The sequence below is a fragment of the Cynocephalus volans genome, chromosome 8 (assembly GCF_027409185.1).
Source record: "Cynocephalus volans isolate mCynVol1 chromosome 8, mCynVol1.pri, whole genome shotgun sequence".
In the NCBI taxonomy this organism is placed as follows: domain Eukaryota; kingdom Metazoa; phylum Chordata; class Mammalia; order Dermoptera; family Cynocephalidae; genus Cynocephalus; species Cynocephalus volans.
Window position 1 is genome coordinate 153253961 of NC_084467.1, and position 19656 is coordinate 153273616.

Genomic DNA, 19656 nt, shown 5'->3' on the forward strand with positions numbered 1-19656 from the left:
AGGTATTCTTTGATGATGTTAGACCTTTGCAGGTTAATATCAGAGCTTTGTCTCTAGTGTGATTTTTTTCCCCATTCGGTGGTAGATTAATAGCTACCACCACCACATAGACTCTGTACTGAACCTGATGTGCTGTCCTGTTTTGAATTCCCAAATTGGGGAAACTTCCTGTGGGAACCAGAACTTGAGCTCTGTGCTTGAGCTAAATAGCTGCTTTGCTGCTGACTCTCTGGGGAAAGATTTTTTGTGTGGATTGGATCTTAATTTTTGGCATTTTAATCACTCCCAGGTCTGGGTTGTGTGGAAATTCTGACTCAGACTTTCCTACAGTCAGTACCCTCTATAGTTCTATGACCCTTACCAATTTCCACTAAGACTAGTTTGGCATTTTAATCACTTTCAGGTCTGGGTTGTGTGGAAATTCTGACTCAGTCTTTCTTATAGACTGTACCCTCTGTAGTTCTATGACCCTTACCAGTCTCCACTGAGACTAGTTGCCAACCATGTGCCCCAATGTTTCTATGGTGGGCCAGCCTTTCCCTTGTACTTCAACCACTTCCTGTGGGGCAGGCTGTGTATGTGTCCCTTGTCATGACTCACCAGCCTCTGGGCCATTCTTTTCTCTGGTCTACTGTGGCCCCTTGCTTATGCAGGCCCAGCAGAACCCTGCCAGTGGTCTTTCTGGCCTGTGGGCTTATACTGTGTGCTCTGAAGTCCTCCTCTGCCCTGAAGACTCTGAGCATGTTCATGTGAAGGGTGCTACTGTGGTTTTGCCACCAGGTTCTGGAAGCTGATCCATTTGCTACAGCCACTCTCTGTGCCATACCAAGCTGGCTCAGAAGCAGGTGGGGCTCAGAACGATCAGAGCCATCCCTACTCCTTCTTGACATGGCCATTTGTACCTTCATGATCACTGTGGGTCTCTCCTCCTTTCCCCCCCAGCTCTAGTGGTTCCAGGTTGACAGTTTTTGCTTTTAATAGTTGTAAACTGATTAATTTTTTTGAGGTGAGAAACATTAGGAATTATCTATTCTGACTTCTTGATCTGAATTTTCTCTAAGACCTAACTATGCTTCTGATATATATGCAATTCTATTTAGAACTTAAATTATTCTTTTTGACCATTAATACCTTGTAACTTGAACAATACCAAATTCAGAATCTATGTTTCTACTATTCCATGTCTGCAATGAGGTAGCAAGGTGGGAAAAGCAAGCCCTCAGTGTTGTAATAACTCCCCGGCCTAGCCATCCTGCTTGTTGAGTCTTTGAACTTACAGGGAGCTGTCCCACCTGAGAGAACCCTCATTCCCTGCTGGCTGTATTCATAGGCCTGTTCTTACAAGTCAAAGCTAAGTTTTTTTTCTTACTATCCACACAAATTTTTCTTCTACTTTCTATGTCATGGAGACACATTTGTCCCTTCTGACTTTATGTCATCATTTCATCATCTCTCTGTCTATATTGTCAGCTTCTTAGGTGCCAGACCTCATCTTATGTTCTTTGTACTATGCTGAGTCTAGGAGGTTCTGGGCACATACAGCCAACAGGTGGATAAGACAACATTTAATTACCATGGTCTGAAAAGTTACTGTTGGAAAAGTGTCAGCTCACGAGTAGAAAGCATCTGGATTATTTGGGAATCTGCTACAAATGTTTATGTATTTGCAATGTCTGAAATAAAATTTTATTTTAAGGTGAAATTATGAAATCTTTGCTAAATAGGTGACTGTTATTTGCTGTTGTTAGAGTGTCTTTGTTTCAATTACTTTATCATAAAGGAAATAAGATTAATAATTAGGGAAGTGGTTCTGTGAAATGTTTTAAACCTACAGAAAGGTTCTATTTAAAATTTGTTAGCTTTGTAATTGTTCACTGATCGGACTATTCATATGAAATAAGATTTGTAGGAACTTTTTATTTTAATCAGGGTAAGGAACTCAATCAGGGGCCTCCAAATAAAATTACTAATGAATGTATCAAAAAATTATCCTAATGTAACACTTATCTGTGGCAGCTGAGAATTGAAAGAAAAATTATTAAAGGACAATAGATATGATTTGTAAAATCACTAGGATTGACAGGTTCCGAAGACCTCTCCTTATGTGCTCTATTCAGGCAAAAGTGCATTTATTTTGCTGTCGTCATTATTTGAGACATCTTTCTCTCTAAAGCCCTTGAACATAGTTCTTTCCTTCCTTCTTTCTTTCCTTCCTTTTTCAAGTTTTTCTCATCCTCTGATTAGGAAAAGAGAATTGTCTCTACTCATCCTCAGCTTTTACATTAGTGGGACCAAATTCATAATTTTTAAGTTCTCTTTGGAGTCATCTTAAGAGAAGGGAAAATACAAGGATTGATTGAAATTTTGCATGGATCAAGGTGGAATCAGACAATCAGCCGAGCAGCTTTTGGGAAGAGTCTAATTCTCCTCACAAGATTCCTCTCATTCAGTGGTCTCTAACCAGCATCATCATCATCACTTGGAGACTTGTTAGAAACATCAATTCTTGGGCTCCACTCCAGAGCTCCTAATTCAGAAAGTCTTTGTATTTTGCAAGTCCTCCAGGTGTTACTAAATACATGCTCAAGTTTTAGAATTCAGTATTTTTTTTTTTTTTGATGGACTAAAGGTCTTGTTAAGGCCTCATTCTAAGCTTTTCTACTAGTTTCCTTAACATTAGAAAAATAGAGCAAAAGTGTGGTGAAAACACCACTAGCATGGCTGATCATAGAGGAAAATTAAATAATGCAATTTTGCCAGTTCTGATCAGATTCTTCTATTTTGTTCCACATGATACTTAGGGGTGATTCTAGTCATTCCTTAACAAGACTAAAAATAATACGTTGTCATGTTAATTAGAGTCTGACAGCAATCAACATTTATTAAAGAGCACAAAACAATGTTCAAATAATTTATGCTTCTTTCAAGTTATTTTTGGATTATAGTATGGAAAAGTTTGAGAAGGAAGGAGACATGGGAGACATTTTTCTAATCTTCGGGTAAATGGTGCTAAACAGGGAATTGTATACAAGCATTTCCAAATTGCAGTGAAATCTGAACACATTTCTTTTTTCCCAGTATATTTCCATAGTCATTTCTTTAAATTCTCTTTCTCTTATGGAATGCTCTTTGATTTGCAAAAATGTATTATGTATAACCAAGAATGGAGGCTTTCAGAAATTGTTGATTCTAACAAACAAAACTTCAGAGTTCTTAACATATGGTTGCTGTCGATTGAATTTATCTATTATAACAAGAAACTAAGATAAGATTTCATTCAGCAAAAAACACTATGAAGTGTCACTTTATGGAAAGCCATTAGCTAAGACTCTAAAGTAAGAAGTAACATGAGAAATACAAATAACAGCAATATAATTAAACTGTCAAATGTGATAGCAAAATTTATGTGAAAATGCATGTAGCTCCAGCATTCTTTCCTTTTCATCCTCCCAGTTTTAAAGGCAACATCAAAACAGTTACTTCTGCGAATATTTATAACCTGTCAAGAGAAAAGACTGGAGACTACGTGGCTGTGTATCCCTGAAGGAAAATGTTAGTTTCAAAGCACCATGAATGTAAATATTGCCTCTTTTCTATTTTGTGGAATGGGTTGTTATGCTGATAAGTTTGTGCTAGAAACGTAATTATCTAAAAGCCACTGGCACTAAAAATACCAGTGCATTTTTGTAATAGAATTATAGATGTCGGATCATCTTTAATATAGGAGGCATGAGTCTTAATACAACTATTGCTTTTTGTGTGGAGAAATAATAGCACAATAACAAAATGATGCTTTAGAGGAAGTCTGAGATGGTTGATGGGAAATAGTGTTAGGAAAGATTATTGTAGACAAACATTGCTATTTCTACTAAGCTGTGCACAAATTGGAACATCTCTAAAACTTTATTGTCACAAACACTTATACACACACACACACCCACATGCAAAACATTTCCTCCTATTGGTTGTCATTTGGTTTTATACAAGTAAACACATTGAGATTATTTTATATATAAAGTGTCAAAATACCTCTGCAAATGAACAAAATAACAGTAATAAAAATGACCAAATTATATCATTTATGACTGAAGTAATATAAGGAATGTGAATATTCTGAAAAGAGGGACTTTTTTGAATTAATGATTGTTAAATATTGTTTGTCCAAGGAAGAAGAAGTCAAAGATAATAGGGGCAGTGTGAATAACAATCGATGTAGAAGAGAGAAAAGGGATGTGAATATCTGTGTTTATGTTATTTATTTAAAAATAGAATTCTTTTCTGGATCTGAGAGAAAATTTTTCTTTAGCAAACTGTCAACTGTTGTTACGGAATGAATACAAAAATCTGTGTTTGCAGCTCAGTTTTGTGATGTACTCTTCTGACTTAGTTTCAATTCGTCCACTAATAAAAACTCCCAAATAATAATAACTTTTACAAGATCATTGTGAAGAATAAGTAAGATATTGTGTATATACGAGTTCTTCAAAAAGTTCATGGAAAGAGTCATATTATCTTTTAATTCCATTTTTCCACAAGCTTTTTGAAGTCCCCTCATACATTTGATATATGAAAGTGCATATATGAAGTACTATTATCTCCAGGCTTTAGACGAAAACGTTTCTCAGTGTGTCTAGATGCGCACAATGCCCCTGATGCCACCGTGTGACTTGTGCCTGGCAGGTGGGCTTGAGTCGTGTCTGTTTCACGTCAGAGGCATTTACACAGATCACATAGCTCATTAATCATCACTAAGATGATCGATGACACTGCACGGTTTCCAGAAGTAATTATGTTTATTTTTCGTAACAAAACCTGATGATACAGAAAAAAGGAAGGAAGGAAGCAATTAAGAAAGAAGGAATTTCATTCCTCTATCATGATTAAAAAAAATCCCCACTACAGATATAGCCAGTCTCCAGAAGAGTTGGGCCTGTTTTGCTTAACCAAACCCAGGAATCGTCCTTGCCTTCTTTTTTTCCTTTACATCCACCTTCATTTTGTTTCCTTCACGACCCACCTCATTTCATAATAATCTTGCCTAAGAAACCACCCTAGAACACAGTGTCTTAATACAACACACCTGTTCCTAGGTGATGCTGTGAGGGTCATTTCTTGTGATTCCAACTGGAATTTATTTCTCTTTTGTTTCTCTCGGGAAAGTTGTCACCGATTGTCTCTCATTTCTCTCAAGGAAGTGTGGGGGTGGGGGGAGAGGAATCCTTTGGTGTGCTTTGTCGTATTTTTCCCAACTTCATGTTGACTTTATTCTAATCAACACATTGTTGCTTGATGTGTGAGGACTGGGAATCAGGATAAGGGTCCAGAGCTGAATCGGTGCAATCAGCCAGCTGAGGAAAGTCCCATTGTGCCAAATCACTCACCTAGTTCTCAGACATATTGCTTCTCGTCCCCACAGTGGGAAGTAAAGGACACGCTCATCTGCTCTGAATCCAGCGTGCAGCTGCATGCACGCACAGACGTGCCGCTCCTGCAGGCCCCCAGGACGCAAAGAGAGCTTGTGCTAACTGCACATTCAAGTAAGTCTTCTAACTCTTCATGATACATACAGTGATTCCGTGGCTCAGCACTGTGGACTAAGAGCGTAGTCACTTTTGGGGCTTTTATAAGACGAGGATACTTCAAAAATTCATGGAAAGATTCATGTTATCTTTTTTTCCACGTATTTTAGATTCCTACCACTTGCCACACATGTATGTCATAGGACAGGCACATTCACACTCATGCTAATTTGAGGAGGTCTGTTAATTTCGGTTTGTTTACTCTGAGAACTCTTTTTGAAAATGAAATTTTAATATACTTATAAAACATATTACTTTTCCTTTCAAAGTGATATAAAACACAGTAAAACCTGGGTAATAAGCCTCTGGCAACTAATGGTATTTGTAGAGGCTTATGGAAATGTATCGTGGGTGATAATATTCCATCTCCTGCTATTACAGTGTTATTATGGGCCTAAAACTAGTAACACTGTTGAAGTGAAATCCACAAAAAATAATAAGACTCTTAGAACTTTGGGGCAGCATGTTTGACACGTTTGTGAGGAAATGTTAAGTTAGCTTTCAAAAAGTCAATCCAATTTCTGTGCTCTCTGTTCATCTTGTTTGTCATCTAAGTGAGTCAGGATCGATAGGATCACCATATACCGCTAATTTGAATCTGAGATATTGACCTGCACATAGATAATTCCATTATCTTCATGGACATGATTCATTGGTACTTACTGAGCCTCCTTGGGATTTCTACTGAAAGGTTACGATAGCCTGTGTTCCATTCAATGAGGGTTTACTGAATTCCTCCAAACCTTCCTAGATGTTTGGCATAAGAATGCATAATAATATCTGTGTCGTAGAGTAATGTGGAAGAAAGGGTTACAAAGCGAACTCAGGGATTGCACAAAGCTAGGCTTAAGCAGATAGGTCAGATGGCATACCTTGTTGGGGGTTCGTACACAATTTTCAAAACAGCAGGCTTTGTTCTCAGCTCTTCAATTCTTGTGGGCCTGTGAACGCTTCATCAAGATGGAAAATACAATCTTCTTCCTTTTTCTGGAAATGTGAAAATCTTTTGAAGCTGAGTCTACTTGTGGTTGGTGCAAGTTATTGGGAAGAAAAATGAAGGAACTTATTCAAGCAATTTACAGAATCTTATATAAAAGATTATTTGGGGGATTGATTTACTAGTTTATGAGAATATAGGGGAATAATTAGAAGACTTTGGAAAAATTTCCAAAATAAGTTTGGGGGAATATAGCAATAACCCATTAGGTAAATCATGTAATTCTATAAAAAACTTTTATGTAATGAAAGAAGGTTTTTTGCCATATTTGTGTTTCCATTCTGGAAGATCACCTTGATAATGGCGTTAAAAAACAAAAATAAACAAAGAAACAAAAATAGTCTCCAGGGAAACCCATCTATTAGGCCTCACAATCAGCTGCTCACTCACCCTGTCCCCCTACCCCTACCTTTCCCTCAAGGCTGGTGTGTTCTGATAAGAACATCTTGTACAAAACAGGAAAACCGTGAAGCTGTTATGGAATGATGAGTGCTCAGAACCGTTGCCCAAACCCTCCCAGACAAACCCGATAAGGCCTCTGCTAGTCTGTATGGGGGTGGAACACTATTCTTTCAGCTTTCCCTCCAGGTTGGCTGGAGTAAACTCCCTTGCTTGATCATATTTGGCTCGGAGTCTTTTATTCTGTCTGTCTCGCCGACCTAACGCTATCTACATCAAGATGATACTTACGGACAAAAACAACAGCAACAAAATGTGTCTTCCTGGATTTGTTTTCAGTTCCTAACTTCATGTGGTTTGTTTCAGCGTCCGTCAAGTCACAATCTATACTCACACTAAATTCAAAATTGTGAAGGTAGTGCATTTATTCCTCTTCTACATTTCTCAACATCAAGTCTATCGTCTATTAATCACTTGTTCTCTTTCTGCAGATACATTAAAATTTTATGTTTTAGATAAGCGATTTGGAAATAGTAAATTTACTGGCCAATCCACCTAATGAATCAAACAATTATTTTCACTTGCATCATTTGAGCGGCATCGCCAAAGCAACGTATCTGACTCCATGATGGACACAAACTCTTAAACTTCAAGAGTAATACATTTTTATGTGTTTTAAATTAACAATTATTGTTCTAATCTCAAGTTTTAAATATGCTATTTTTTCCACCAAGATTTTGGGGGACTTTCTGCTACTGATGACTTAACAACTGTTTACTGTTTATGTGGCCTTGGTATAATTCTGTGTCCCTCTGTGAAATTGGATTTGTAAAAGCACTCACTGAGTTATTATGAGAACATAATTCATGTAAAGTACATTTACAAAATGTATTCAGTATGTTGCTAAGAATTTAACCTTTATAGCATTTTATTACACTTTATACGTTCATAAATTTGTTCACACATTTTCTTGTTTGACCTCTTTAAGAGCTTTATAAGGTAGAAAAGAACGATTATACGTTTCGTATTTGAGAGTGAAAAACTGTTTAATTTCTTTATTTCTAGAGAATCTGAGTAATTTTATAAAAATAATTTCAGTACAACATGAATTATAGTGACATTACCTGATTTTCAAAGTTGCAGAATTAATTAGTGACAGAACTAGGGTAATGCCTCAGGTGCCTGGAGTTCCGGTCTAACATTTTTACTCTCCTACTATCCCTTCTAGAATAGATAATTCTCGAAGAATGTAATTGTACTGTATCCTAAAATAATGAGAAAAGTTAGTCTTGATAAAAAAATTCTTGACAAAAAATTCTCATTTTCACTTTTTAATCCGAATAAGCACTTGAAAATATTTTTGGAAAAAATCTCCTTAACCGAGCACTAATGATTGACTTTGAGGTAAAGGGGGGGGGGGAAGTTTCTTGATTGGCCATTCACTAAGGTCATATTTCCAACTTACCTATAACTTTTTTCCTTCGAAAATGTTACTAAATTGACTTACAGGATCTCAGTCAGTTCTTCCCAACGTGGATGGTAATTTTCAATGAAAAACCATATCTTAGTATGGCTCATGTATTCTTAGATAGTGTACAAGTTTACAGTGCACAGAGAAAGATTTGGTGCTAATGTCATGTGAAACAATAAACCTAATATAAGACCTATAAGACACAGATTCTTTTTAATCTCTTTTTTGATCCCAGGGGAGAGCTTTTCATCTATTTCCTTGTAGTTCCCTCGATGTAACATAGAAGCTCTGCAGATCACTAATTAGAAGAATAAAATCAGTAACTCAGCCAGTTAATTGGCATGACCTGTTTTGCCAGCTACTTGTCTATGTAGCAGCTTGTAGCACCTGAAGTACAGAAAATAGGAAATGGCAAAAGAAGACAAAATGGTATAGTTCCAGTTAAGAATAGGCTGTCACTCTAGGTGGAAATTTCCCCAAATGCTCCATCACAGTGGATTCATGGAAAAGTAGAATATAAGGTGCTTTCTGACAGAACATCACGACAATTCCTTGAACTTGTTAAGACAAGTGAACAGATATGATGTGGGGGTATGGGGGGGGAAGAGGAACGGGGAAAGGGTCATGAAAATCAACTACAATGTATATTGAGAAGTTAAAAATAAATAAAAAATAATAATAAAAAAATAAAGTGCTTTAAGATTGTCCTAAAGGGATTTAATAGTAATTTATTATTTAAGGAATTAATAGTATAAATAAGCAGGACGTGTGCTTTGTAGATAGAAAATACTTTCTTTCATTTTCTGTTGGATTATTTTAAGCCACTCAGTGGCTAATTCTTTTTCTGCTCTTGGATACACTCAGTGCTTTGTATGGGTGGGTGGGTAGAGGTGGTTTATGAATGGGGGAATCACTCACAATCAACAATTCTCTGATTACTTGTAGTTCTATAAATAAATTCCCAGTGCATGAATTATCACACAGTCCAGTATAAGTTAAAAGCTTTTTCCCTCTCCCAAGCTCAGGCTGGAAGACCGTAGTGGAAAGGTTAAGTGTGATAGACTTCCTATCCATTCCTGTCCATATTCCCATCTAGCATTTCTACTGCTGTCTCCTTGCATGGGGCTACCTGAGACTCCTCCAGGATTTCAAATAAGGGAAGGGAGGTGATGCAAGAGGCAAGGAATAGTCTCTGTTAACTTGAACCAATCTGCCATTGGTTAGTTTTCTCTGGCTGTTGGTAGCTAGCTTATTTTACCTCCCCCCTCTGCCTCCTCCAAAAACAACAACAACAACAACAACACACATACACACACAAACACACACACACAAAAACAAACAAACAAAAAAAACCTTTGCAGAGATCTTATATCTGCAGTTCCTTTGAGATAATTGCTTTGGACATGTTCCTCTGTCTGGTCACTTAAGACAAGTTCCTTGGCCTGGGAACATCTAACAGAACTTCTCCAGCTTCTTTCTTCTGGGGTGTTTATGTGTTTGTCCTTCAAAACAGCCCTCTTAAGTATGACGTAAGATAATGCTCAGCTACCTTATGCTCTTTTTTTCTGACCCTTACTTTCTCATGGCCCATGTGAAAAACATGCAGATTGTGCTCCTACAAATTTTGAGAGAATAAAGACTTTCCTTTTTATCACTCTGCGGTGAAAGAGGCTGGCTTTTGGCAACAATCAGTCATCTTTTTTTTGCAAAGTTTCTGTTACGAGAATTTTCTTTTATTTGATCTTAGCAATATTAAACGAATAGAAGGAAAATTCACTTATGCATACATTTAGAGGGACTAATGTTTTGTGTATGAGGAAAGAAAATAGAAGTGCTTTCTAATATGAAAGTTTTCATTACTAGGCTTATCTGAAAAACAATATTCTCACTGTAGAAGAGAGCCAGGAATTTTATGGTTCCCTTCACAATTATTTAATCCCTCATGTTACAGACCTTCAATTTCAAAGAATAAAATGTGCCAACTGTCTTTCACTGAATGTTCCCAATAGTATTTTATTTATCATTCATGTCACTGCTTACAGGAGAAAAAGGTTATACCATCAATGAGACTTGGTGACTTGTGTACTCCAGTTGCAAAGCATGCTGTGCTTTAAGGCATGTTTACCAGGGTTCAAATTAGACTGGATTTGGATATGTGAGATGGTTTTCAGGGGAAGAGAAAATGTTCAACAGATATTTAAGTAAACACTGGAAATTGGAGAGAATAAGACTTAAATTTTGCCATCCAAAAAATTCTTTTAAATAAAAATGCAAATTGGGAGAATTTTTTGTGCTTTTGAGTTAAAAAATTAACAATGTATTAATAAATTTTGATTTTTATCTTCCCAGTAAACACTGATAAAGTAGATAATATGGAGTCTAAAGGAGGATGCATAGCATGACCAATAACAGGACTATGGATATCTGAAATCTGGTAAGTCCGGATTTAAATTCTGGTTCAGCTACATACAAAGAAAACAAGGCACTTCAACTCTATGGGCCTTATTTATCTTGTGTATAAGACAGGTGGAATAAGATTAATTCATTAGGCTTTGGTTGCAATGAAATAAGACAAATAATTAATTCTTGGGATATTGCAAGCATTTAATAATTGGGAGCTATCATCATCAGCAGCAGCACCATTATTTTAAAGGTTCACCAAGAATAAATTTCTGAGTTGTGTCTGATCTATCTATTCATCATCTATATGCATATATTCAATATTGATGATGATTAACATTCAACTCCAAAATTATAAACAGAGAATAGAGTTTGAGCAGCAGTAGTCTGGAGAATTAAATTTGCTAAGAAATACCTGAAGAACACTAAACAATAGTTTAAATAATTATGATTGTTTTTGGAAAATAATAATAGAAAAAACAATTTTATTAGAAGGTATAAAGACTTGAAAACTGTATATTTAACAAACAAATTGACATTTCATAGTTTAAAAAAAATTTCCCCTGAGATGACAGGAGACCTCCTATGACAGGAGACCTCCTATTTTCCTTATACTTTAGAGGATTTAGTGACCAGAAATAACTGGCCATTAACTGCATCTGTTGACTTACTGTCTCCAAAACAGCAGTCTCAGTAAAATGAAGAAGAATCCAAGATTTTACTGAAAATTAACCTTACTCTTTGGCTAATTCTGACTAGACTTAACACACATTTATTTCCATTGTAAAAAGGTTTTTGATGTTGTATAATAATATTTATTAAAGGAAAATGTATTAATATATTTAGAAAATAATAGTCGTGGTCTTAGGCATTAAAAACAAAAACAAAAAATCACGATCGATTTCTGAAATATTCTTTGTGGAACACTGTCCTCTTTAACCAAATGGACTCATACTTCAAAATCATAATCACAAACACTATTCTGGGGAGACAGAATTAATTTTCTAAAAGCATGATGGATTCAGTAGGAGAACAAAAACAAAAAATTACGATCCTAATCCTGAATATGTGCTTAACCTCATTGGAATCGGTTCTGAAATAGTTCTATGCAAAGGAAACCTGTTGAGCCATTTGGCTGTCAGTATCTTTTGACCATAAAATCATTGAATAGATTTTCCCCCTTAAACATCTTCCTTTCATATGGGAAAGAACACAGATGTGCTGTGATTACACCAAGAACATACGAATTCAGTTGTCCAATTTGTTTAAGGCGATGTCCGAGTATTATTTGCCCAAAAGATAAGACCCAAGCAATTGAAAAGTTTAGAACATTAATGATTTTCTAAAAATGTTTAGACACAATCTAGATGGCATGATGCACTGAAAGTTTTGAAAGACTTGAGTGAGACATGTAGTGACGGATTCTGTTTTCTCAAAATAACTCTTATATTGACCGGTGAAATAAAGAGGATAGACAATCGTTGGATTCTTTAGAAAAGCACTGCCATTTGATTGTTGGGCTGCAAATCTGTGTCAAATTTGACCATACTGTTCACTTTGAATTTGTACAGTTTTGTGTACTTCAATTATATCTCAATACATTTATGAAAGTAATAAAATACCACCAAATGTGAGATCAAAAAGATTGGGGACTATATGAAAATAGGAGAAAGCGGCACCCTCTACCATCAACACAGGGTAAGGTGTAAATGCGTCTCAAGGTGGAAGAGTGTGAGGGACTATAAGACCCTGGGATTTTGTTTCCTGGCTAGAGTTTGAAGACAGAACCCTTGTGCACCCCCAGGCAAAACAATTCTAACATGAGGGAGAGAACAACAAGTTGGAAGCATAATTCTCCTAGAAGTTTCCCCTGAGCCTGGGAATGGCATGGATTAGACATGAACGTTTCTGTATGCACAAGTAATAAGGGAGCTGGCAGAAGTTAGAGGACGGATAAATCAGATGTGTGCATTGACGTGTAAGCACAGTTAAAACATCAGAATGCTGGCTGTTTCACGGAATCTGTGAGTTTAAAGGTGTGATTTCAGAATTCATTGCCATTCATCAGAGCTAGCACCAGGTACCTAGAGAATGGCCTGCAAGTGTTCTTAGCCAGGGATTTTAGCAGGAAACAGCTACAGACTACAGGAGCCTCTCAGTCACCCCCACCTCCATGCATGAATGATGGTCTATAAGCCTCACCTCCCAAATCGAAGAGGGGAGAATCCTTAAATTAAGCAATGTGTTTTTAAAATAATTCAATGAAACTTGATTTTTTTTTAATCGAAACATAATTCATTATACGTATTTGTGGGGTACAGAGTTGAGTATCAATACCTGTGTACAATATGTGATCAAATCAGTATAATCTGATGATAGTCTGTTTTTAATAATAATCCTAAATGTGCTCTTTATTTTAAAACACTTGAAATTTTGCTACTGAGATGAATTCCGTTTAGAGAAGTAAAAACAGAATCATTTCTGACTTTTGTGGACAATTGTAACTGTGAAAAGTCATGTCTACTAGCAGCATTTTGATCTTGGAATAAACTTAATAAAGAAAATAGAAATGAAATGAACAAACAGGCAAGACAAAACAAGCAAACAAACAAACAAAATCCCTCTGGGTACAGATACCAAAAGAGTGGTTTTGCATCTGTATTAAGCTGTGTATCTTAACACGGTTCCATGGCATAGCAGTAGTCTATCTTTCCTTGCTATATTTATAGTCTCAGTTATGTGAAGCTATATTTGAAACCAAATTTTATACCTTAATTTGTTTGTAATAAAGAAGTGAAATGAGAGAATAATGTATATTTTTACTTTCCAAAAGCCATTAGTAATAAAATTGGGAAGGGAATGAACAAATCAAGTTAAAGTATTTCTGAATTGTATTATTTTTATATCAAAATTCAATTGGAATTATGCTAAATATTTGGAAAGTAATAGTATTTGATAATAAATCTTGTTTTTAATTTTTGTATTTATATGTACAAAGATACTTCAAAAAAAATCATGGAAAGATTTGCATTATCTTTCAATTCTATTCTTCCACAAACTTTCTGAATTACCCTCGTATATTTTAAGCTACATAGGTTCATATGTATGGCTCTCTCTTTTCCTTTCTCTTTTTCTCTACATATATGAAGATAAATTATTTTAAGTCTATATTATAATGAATTGCATTTCAGTCTTTTCTTAATAGGCTTAGTTCAATATTCTTTTGAGGCCATTTTTTATATCAACTAAATAAAAATCTAATATACACTAGTACAATGGAATTAACATAATAGTCCTTTAATAAGTCTGTATTGGAGTTTGAATTCTCTATGGTAATCTTTTTTTTTAAGTCAAAGATGAGAAATTAGCTCTTTATGTGTCTCTTTATGCTAGGATTTTCTTCACAGGACCCTAGATTAGTGCTCTTGAAATTCACAGCTCCTATGTTTTGCCATTATTCAGTTTATGAAGCTTTAAAGCAGCTTAGTATTCTCTTAAATCATTCTGTCATTTGAGATCCACCCCTAATTTCTCACATTTTATCCATTAGTGTGCAGCCTTTCCTGTGTAATAAGTCCTGGGGAAATCCACACTCAAATGTCTCTTTTACTATGTTTCTCTCACTTACTGCAAAAGTTTTCTGAAATTTGCTGTCTAAATAGGTAGCAAAATTCAAGGCCAAAGCTGTTGAAATGTTGACAATGACTAAAACATATGCGTGTGTCTGTCTATCTATCTCTATATATACTTATACCTAAAATTCTTCTTACTTGTGCTCCATGTAGAAAAAATTAGTGAAATGAATATATCTCTATTAGTCCATTTTTGTTGCTTATAACAAAATACATGGAACGGAGTGATTTATAAAGAAAAAATTTATTGCTTACAGTTTCTGAGTCTGGGAAGTCGAAAATCCATTTGGTGGTGGCGACAGTGACCCAGGGGTCTCACATTGCAAGATGGTGGAAGCAGAGAGAGCAGAGCAGAGAGAGAGAGAAAGAGAGAGAGAGAGAGAGAGGGAGGGAGACAGAGGCAGACTCTCCTCTTCTTTTAAAGCCCTCAGAACCACGCCCCTGACCACCATTTTTAATCCATTCACTACTGCACGGTCCTACAATCCAATCACCTCTTCAAGGCTCCACCTTTCAATTACCATAATAGGATTTCCCACCCTCTTAACAGTCACAGTGGGGGCTAAGTTTCTAACACATAGAACTTGGGGGGACACAATTTAAGCTTCATTGAGTTTTAGAGGGACGTAATTCAATCTACTACAGTATCTTCCTCACTTTAGCAAGCTTATTGTACTACTACAAAATTTAAACAATCAAAATCTGTTCCTAAAGCACATTATCAATGTTAATGCTTTTTTTTTTCCTTGCTAGCCTTTTTTCTTTTGTTTGCTGACTGAGAAGAGGAGCTGCATTGATTATCACTGACAAACATTTAAATATGATTTTAAATTTCTCTACCTGTTATTCTTTTGCTTAGCAGCATCCAAACAAATTTTTCCAATAGCAGGAATATATGTTTCTTTGGTTAAAATGTGACAATATATAAATAAAAGTAATCAAAAAATGCAATGAAACATAGGATGGAGAGTTATTTGATTGGTCTGAAGAGACTAGAGAAGTAGATCAGAAAAGGTTTGACTTTGTATGAGTGGCGTCGTACTCTGTCATTTGCTAGAGATCTTCCAGTTGTTACTTGACTGTCCTCTGTCTAGAACACTTGGGTACCTCCGTGCTTTTATTGGGAACACATCAAGGGCAGGAGATAATTTAGTCCTCTTTGTGCTTGGCACATAAAAGGTGTTCCATAAATGTTGACTGATGACTAGTCAGACTCCTAAATGCAGGGAGGCAGAGTGGTTACCAAAAGGTCAAGATCCAGGAGTGACGTGACAGGTTGTTCACCTGGAGTGGACAGAGGTCTGGGTCACTGAAGAACTACTTTATCATTTTGCTTGAGGTTGATGCTGGTTTTAGAACCGAACAGTGACTCTGCTAGACCATTGAGGTGTGTTATGTCAATTACAATTTGCAACCTTATTAAATAATGATGATAATACCTAACTTACAAATGAGAAAATGAAATTAGGGGACCTGCACATAGTAGTGTGGGTGGAAGGGTCTTTTAGACTGTGTTCTTTTTTCCTCCCTTATGTGGTGCTTCCATTTGTGGGAGTCCACGAGTAAGTGATGGCAGACTTCTCTATCTTTCCCTTGGGAAGGATCTTCAACATCACTGATACCAACAATATAATGACTTATAATTATGTACTGCCTACTATTTATAAGTCATTTACATATACCCTTCATGTACATTATCTCAAATTATATAACAACTCTGAAGTTCACAGAACAGTTGGTTGTTTCCATTTCATATATGATGAAAATTAAGTTTCAAAATATTAAGAGAATTGACCAAATTAATATGCGAATAGTAGAAGATATTGAATTCAAACTAATCTTCTAGCTATAAATTCAGTGTTTTTTCCATATCAAGATAATTATATTAATTAAAGAGGAAGTATTCATTTTCTGCTCTCTGTTAAGTGTTCTCATCTTGCACATAATCTCCTAGGATAGTCATGTGCACGATTCCCAGTTTGGTTTGATTTCCTTTCACGTCTCCTCTTCTCCTTCCTCAGATATATTATCTAATATGGCTCCGTAGCTTGGATAATATCCATTAATAGAGATAACTATAAGAATGTTCATTAAATTACTGTTGTTTTGCTTAAATGTTCTAACGTCAAATGCCATTCTGTGAGTTTAGACAGTTGCCAAGGTTTACAGAAGTGTGTACGTAGATCACAAACACTATACTTTTCAGCTGATTGACAGAAATGAGTAATGGTATTTCACTAGAGACCTCGGGAAAAAGTGATTAGAGGTGACACAAGACATGTAAGGTCTCATTTGCTTCCTATATACAACTATTAACTTTAAGTGCATAGGTACAGGAGTGGATTACTTACACAGAAAGGAAAGAAGTGAAATAAAATCAAAAGTTTAGAGGTGTAATGTTCTTATTTACATACTTTATTGAGAGTCTCCTATGTGTCAGGCTGTGGTGCTAGATAATCATTTAAACTTTATAAATCTTTACAACATAGAACAAATATGTTTGATCATAGGTGCCTTAATATTTTACAAATGCTGAAGCTGAATTCCATTGGAGTTATGTGACTTTCCCAAGGCCTTCTTGGAGCTGTTATCCAAACCTAAGCTTTCGGATTTGCAAGATTTTTCTTACTCTTCCACATTATATTTTATCATATACTGGAAAGAAATCATAGGTTGGCTATATTTTTTATTCATCAACAATTTGGACAACTTGTGAATCTGAATATTTCCCTCTTTTACTTTCTTCTTGATTATAAGCTCTTGTCTGCTCTTTACCGTGTTAGGTGAGAGTGAATAGATCCGAGTGAGAAAAAGTTTACTTTCCTTTGTACTTTTTGCCATAAACTGTTCTGTGATATTTCTTAAAACTGCATTCTTATAAAACGAAATTACACTGAACGGAGAAAACAAATTTATTTTGTCTCTTGTAGAAGAATATATAGTAAATTCTGATGAAATTACCAGACCTGTCAACTGCTGCTGAGTAAATATGTGCAATATTCATGCCATTTTTCTCCAAAAGTAGCATTTCCCATTGATTTATGGTTAAGTATATGACTAATAAGAATCCACCAAATAAAAACACCTGAGCTGATAATTTAAGAAAATATTCAAAGCGAACATAAAGTCACTGAGGCTTCGCCAGTAATGTAGTCATGGCTGGATAATTTTATAGTAGAGAACACGTACACATTTTACTGTTTTTACATGAGATGGTGCAGGATATATGACACTGAGTGACCTCTGCACCAGTGAAATAGAGGCTTCTGGGAGAAAGAAAGACACATTTCACACCTGAGTGGCTTTTTGCAAATTGAAATTCATGCTTTTTTTTTGTCAGAAAATTCTGTTCTTGAAGGTTTATCCTCATCAAGAATATCTCCTAAATGATTTTATATCTTGATTTTGAGTTCAGCTTCCTACAGAGAAACACCGATAATTTTATCCTTTTAGGGTTTAGAACAATAGTGAAGCCAATATCAAGGGCCTTTTTTGTTTTTTTGGATGATTTGAGGTGGCTATGCTGTTTACCTGCTGGTGATCGACAAGAAGCAGCACGCTCTTTGTAATTCTTGGCTTCAATAATTTATTTTAGTATGTCTGCTTCTGTCCTTTAGGAAATATTTGTAACCAGCTTACTGCACTTAGTAGCACCTCACGTGGCTAATCACTGACATTACCGCAGAGGCTAACATTAAATTTGAAGCAATAAACGGATTCTATACAAGTATTTTTCATATGTTAAAGTATCTTGCAAGTATTCTGAACTTGAAATTTAACCTCTGTCTTAACAGGAATAATGATGGGAGAACAATAAGCATTTATAATTTATATAATTTATAATTAAGTAAAAGCGAAAGAATTTTGGACTCTGATATTCATCTTCGAAATTATATTGGTGGCCAAAGTTCATTTCCTTGGGATATTTCTCCACCAATGGAAGGGGCAAAGGAAGAAAGGAGCAATGGAGAAAAGAGTATATGATAATTAATTAGTGAGACTTTTTAATAAGTGCTCATTGTATGCACAATTATTTTGCTAAGTGCTTCATGATCTGGCTTTTAGCCCAACCCTCTTTATGAAGGGATAATAATGTGGTATATAGAAATTGACTCTCAGGTTACTTCTGTGGCAAAAAATACCCTCCTCACCATTTTTGCACACACTTGAGCTGCAACTCTCCTGTCCTTTTCGCCCCTCTCCATCTCAGATGCCCGTTCAGGACCACCTCCAGGTGTGGGCTCTTTCTTCCATTCCCTAAGATCATTTGAGGTGATTTAGTGACTAGTTGAAAAAGGGTAATTATCTGAAAATGTGTTTTTATCTCAGATATTTCCAATTTAATAGTAATTTTTAGTGTGAAATTTTAGCGACAAGTGCTTGTTAGTGAGAAATTTCCTTGCCTCTTAAAATATACTGCAGGTAGCTGACGATTTTGTATAAGCAGTCTTGCATTTTTAAAATGTTAACATATTAACAAACAACATCCATTATAACACATTATTGGGGCAAATTTCAAAGTAAACAAAGTTGTATCTTGACAAACTTTCCCTTCCTTTTAGGTATCTTTTCCTGACAATATTCTCTTTAGGCGATCCAGTCCTCTTCTGTAGCCTGCCAGTTGAGATTGTCCTCTGGTAACACCCAGTTATTCTGAACTTCCCCAGGTAGACCTCAAGTTCATGGTCTGGCTGCTGCCATATTCCAAGACAATGAAAAAAGACTCGTCAAGCAGACAGAGTCTGTCATGGTATTAACACAATTAGGTCTGTTTGGGTCAAAGAAGGAGAACAGAGCTAGGTGAAATTGAGTGCCTGGTAGATGACAGTTATCATGGAAATGACAGTTATGCCTGTATGAGTGATAGTCAAGTTCAGGTAATTCAGTATCAGTTGGATTACTGAAAGGCAAGGAATGTGCAAGCACGGATGTTCAAAGGAATAAAGAAGGCTTTTCTGTACCGTTTTAATACCCCACGATTGCATCCTTTATAGCATTTATTATACTTCAGTATAATTACCGGATTACCTATATTCTTCAGGAGACAATAAATTTTTTAAGTTCACGGACTGTACATTTGTTCTTTGTCTTTCTAGTGTTTATCATATGATATTGTGAAGTAACTACATGCATGTTCAATGGTAGTGAAGGAATTATTGTTTTAAAAAGCTTTTTCTG

General features: G+C 35.8%; 1 pseudogene; it reads left to right on the forward strand.

The window, feature by feature from the left end:
- Window positions 1-4643: 4643 nt before the first annotated feature.
- The window catches only part of LOC134384432 (nucleus accumbens-associated protein 2-like), a 93609-nt pseudogene continuing 78596 nt past the window's right edge, over window positions 4644-19656 (forward strand).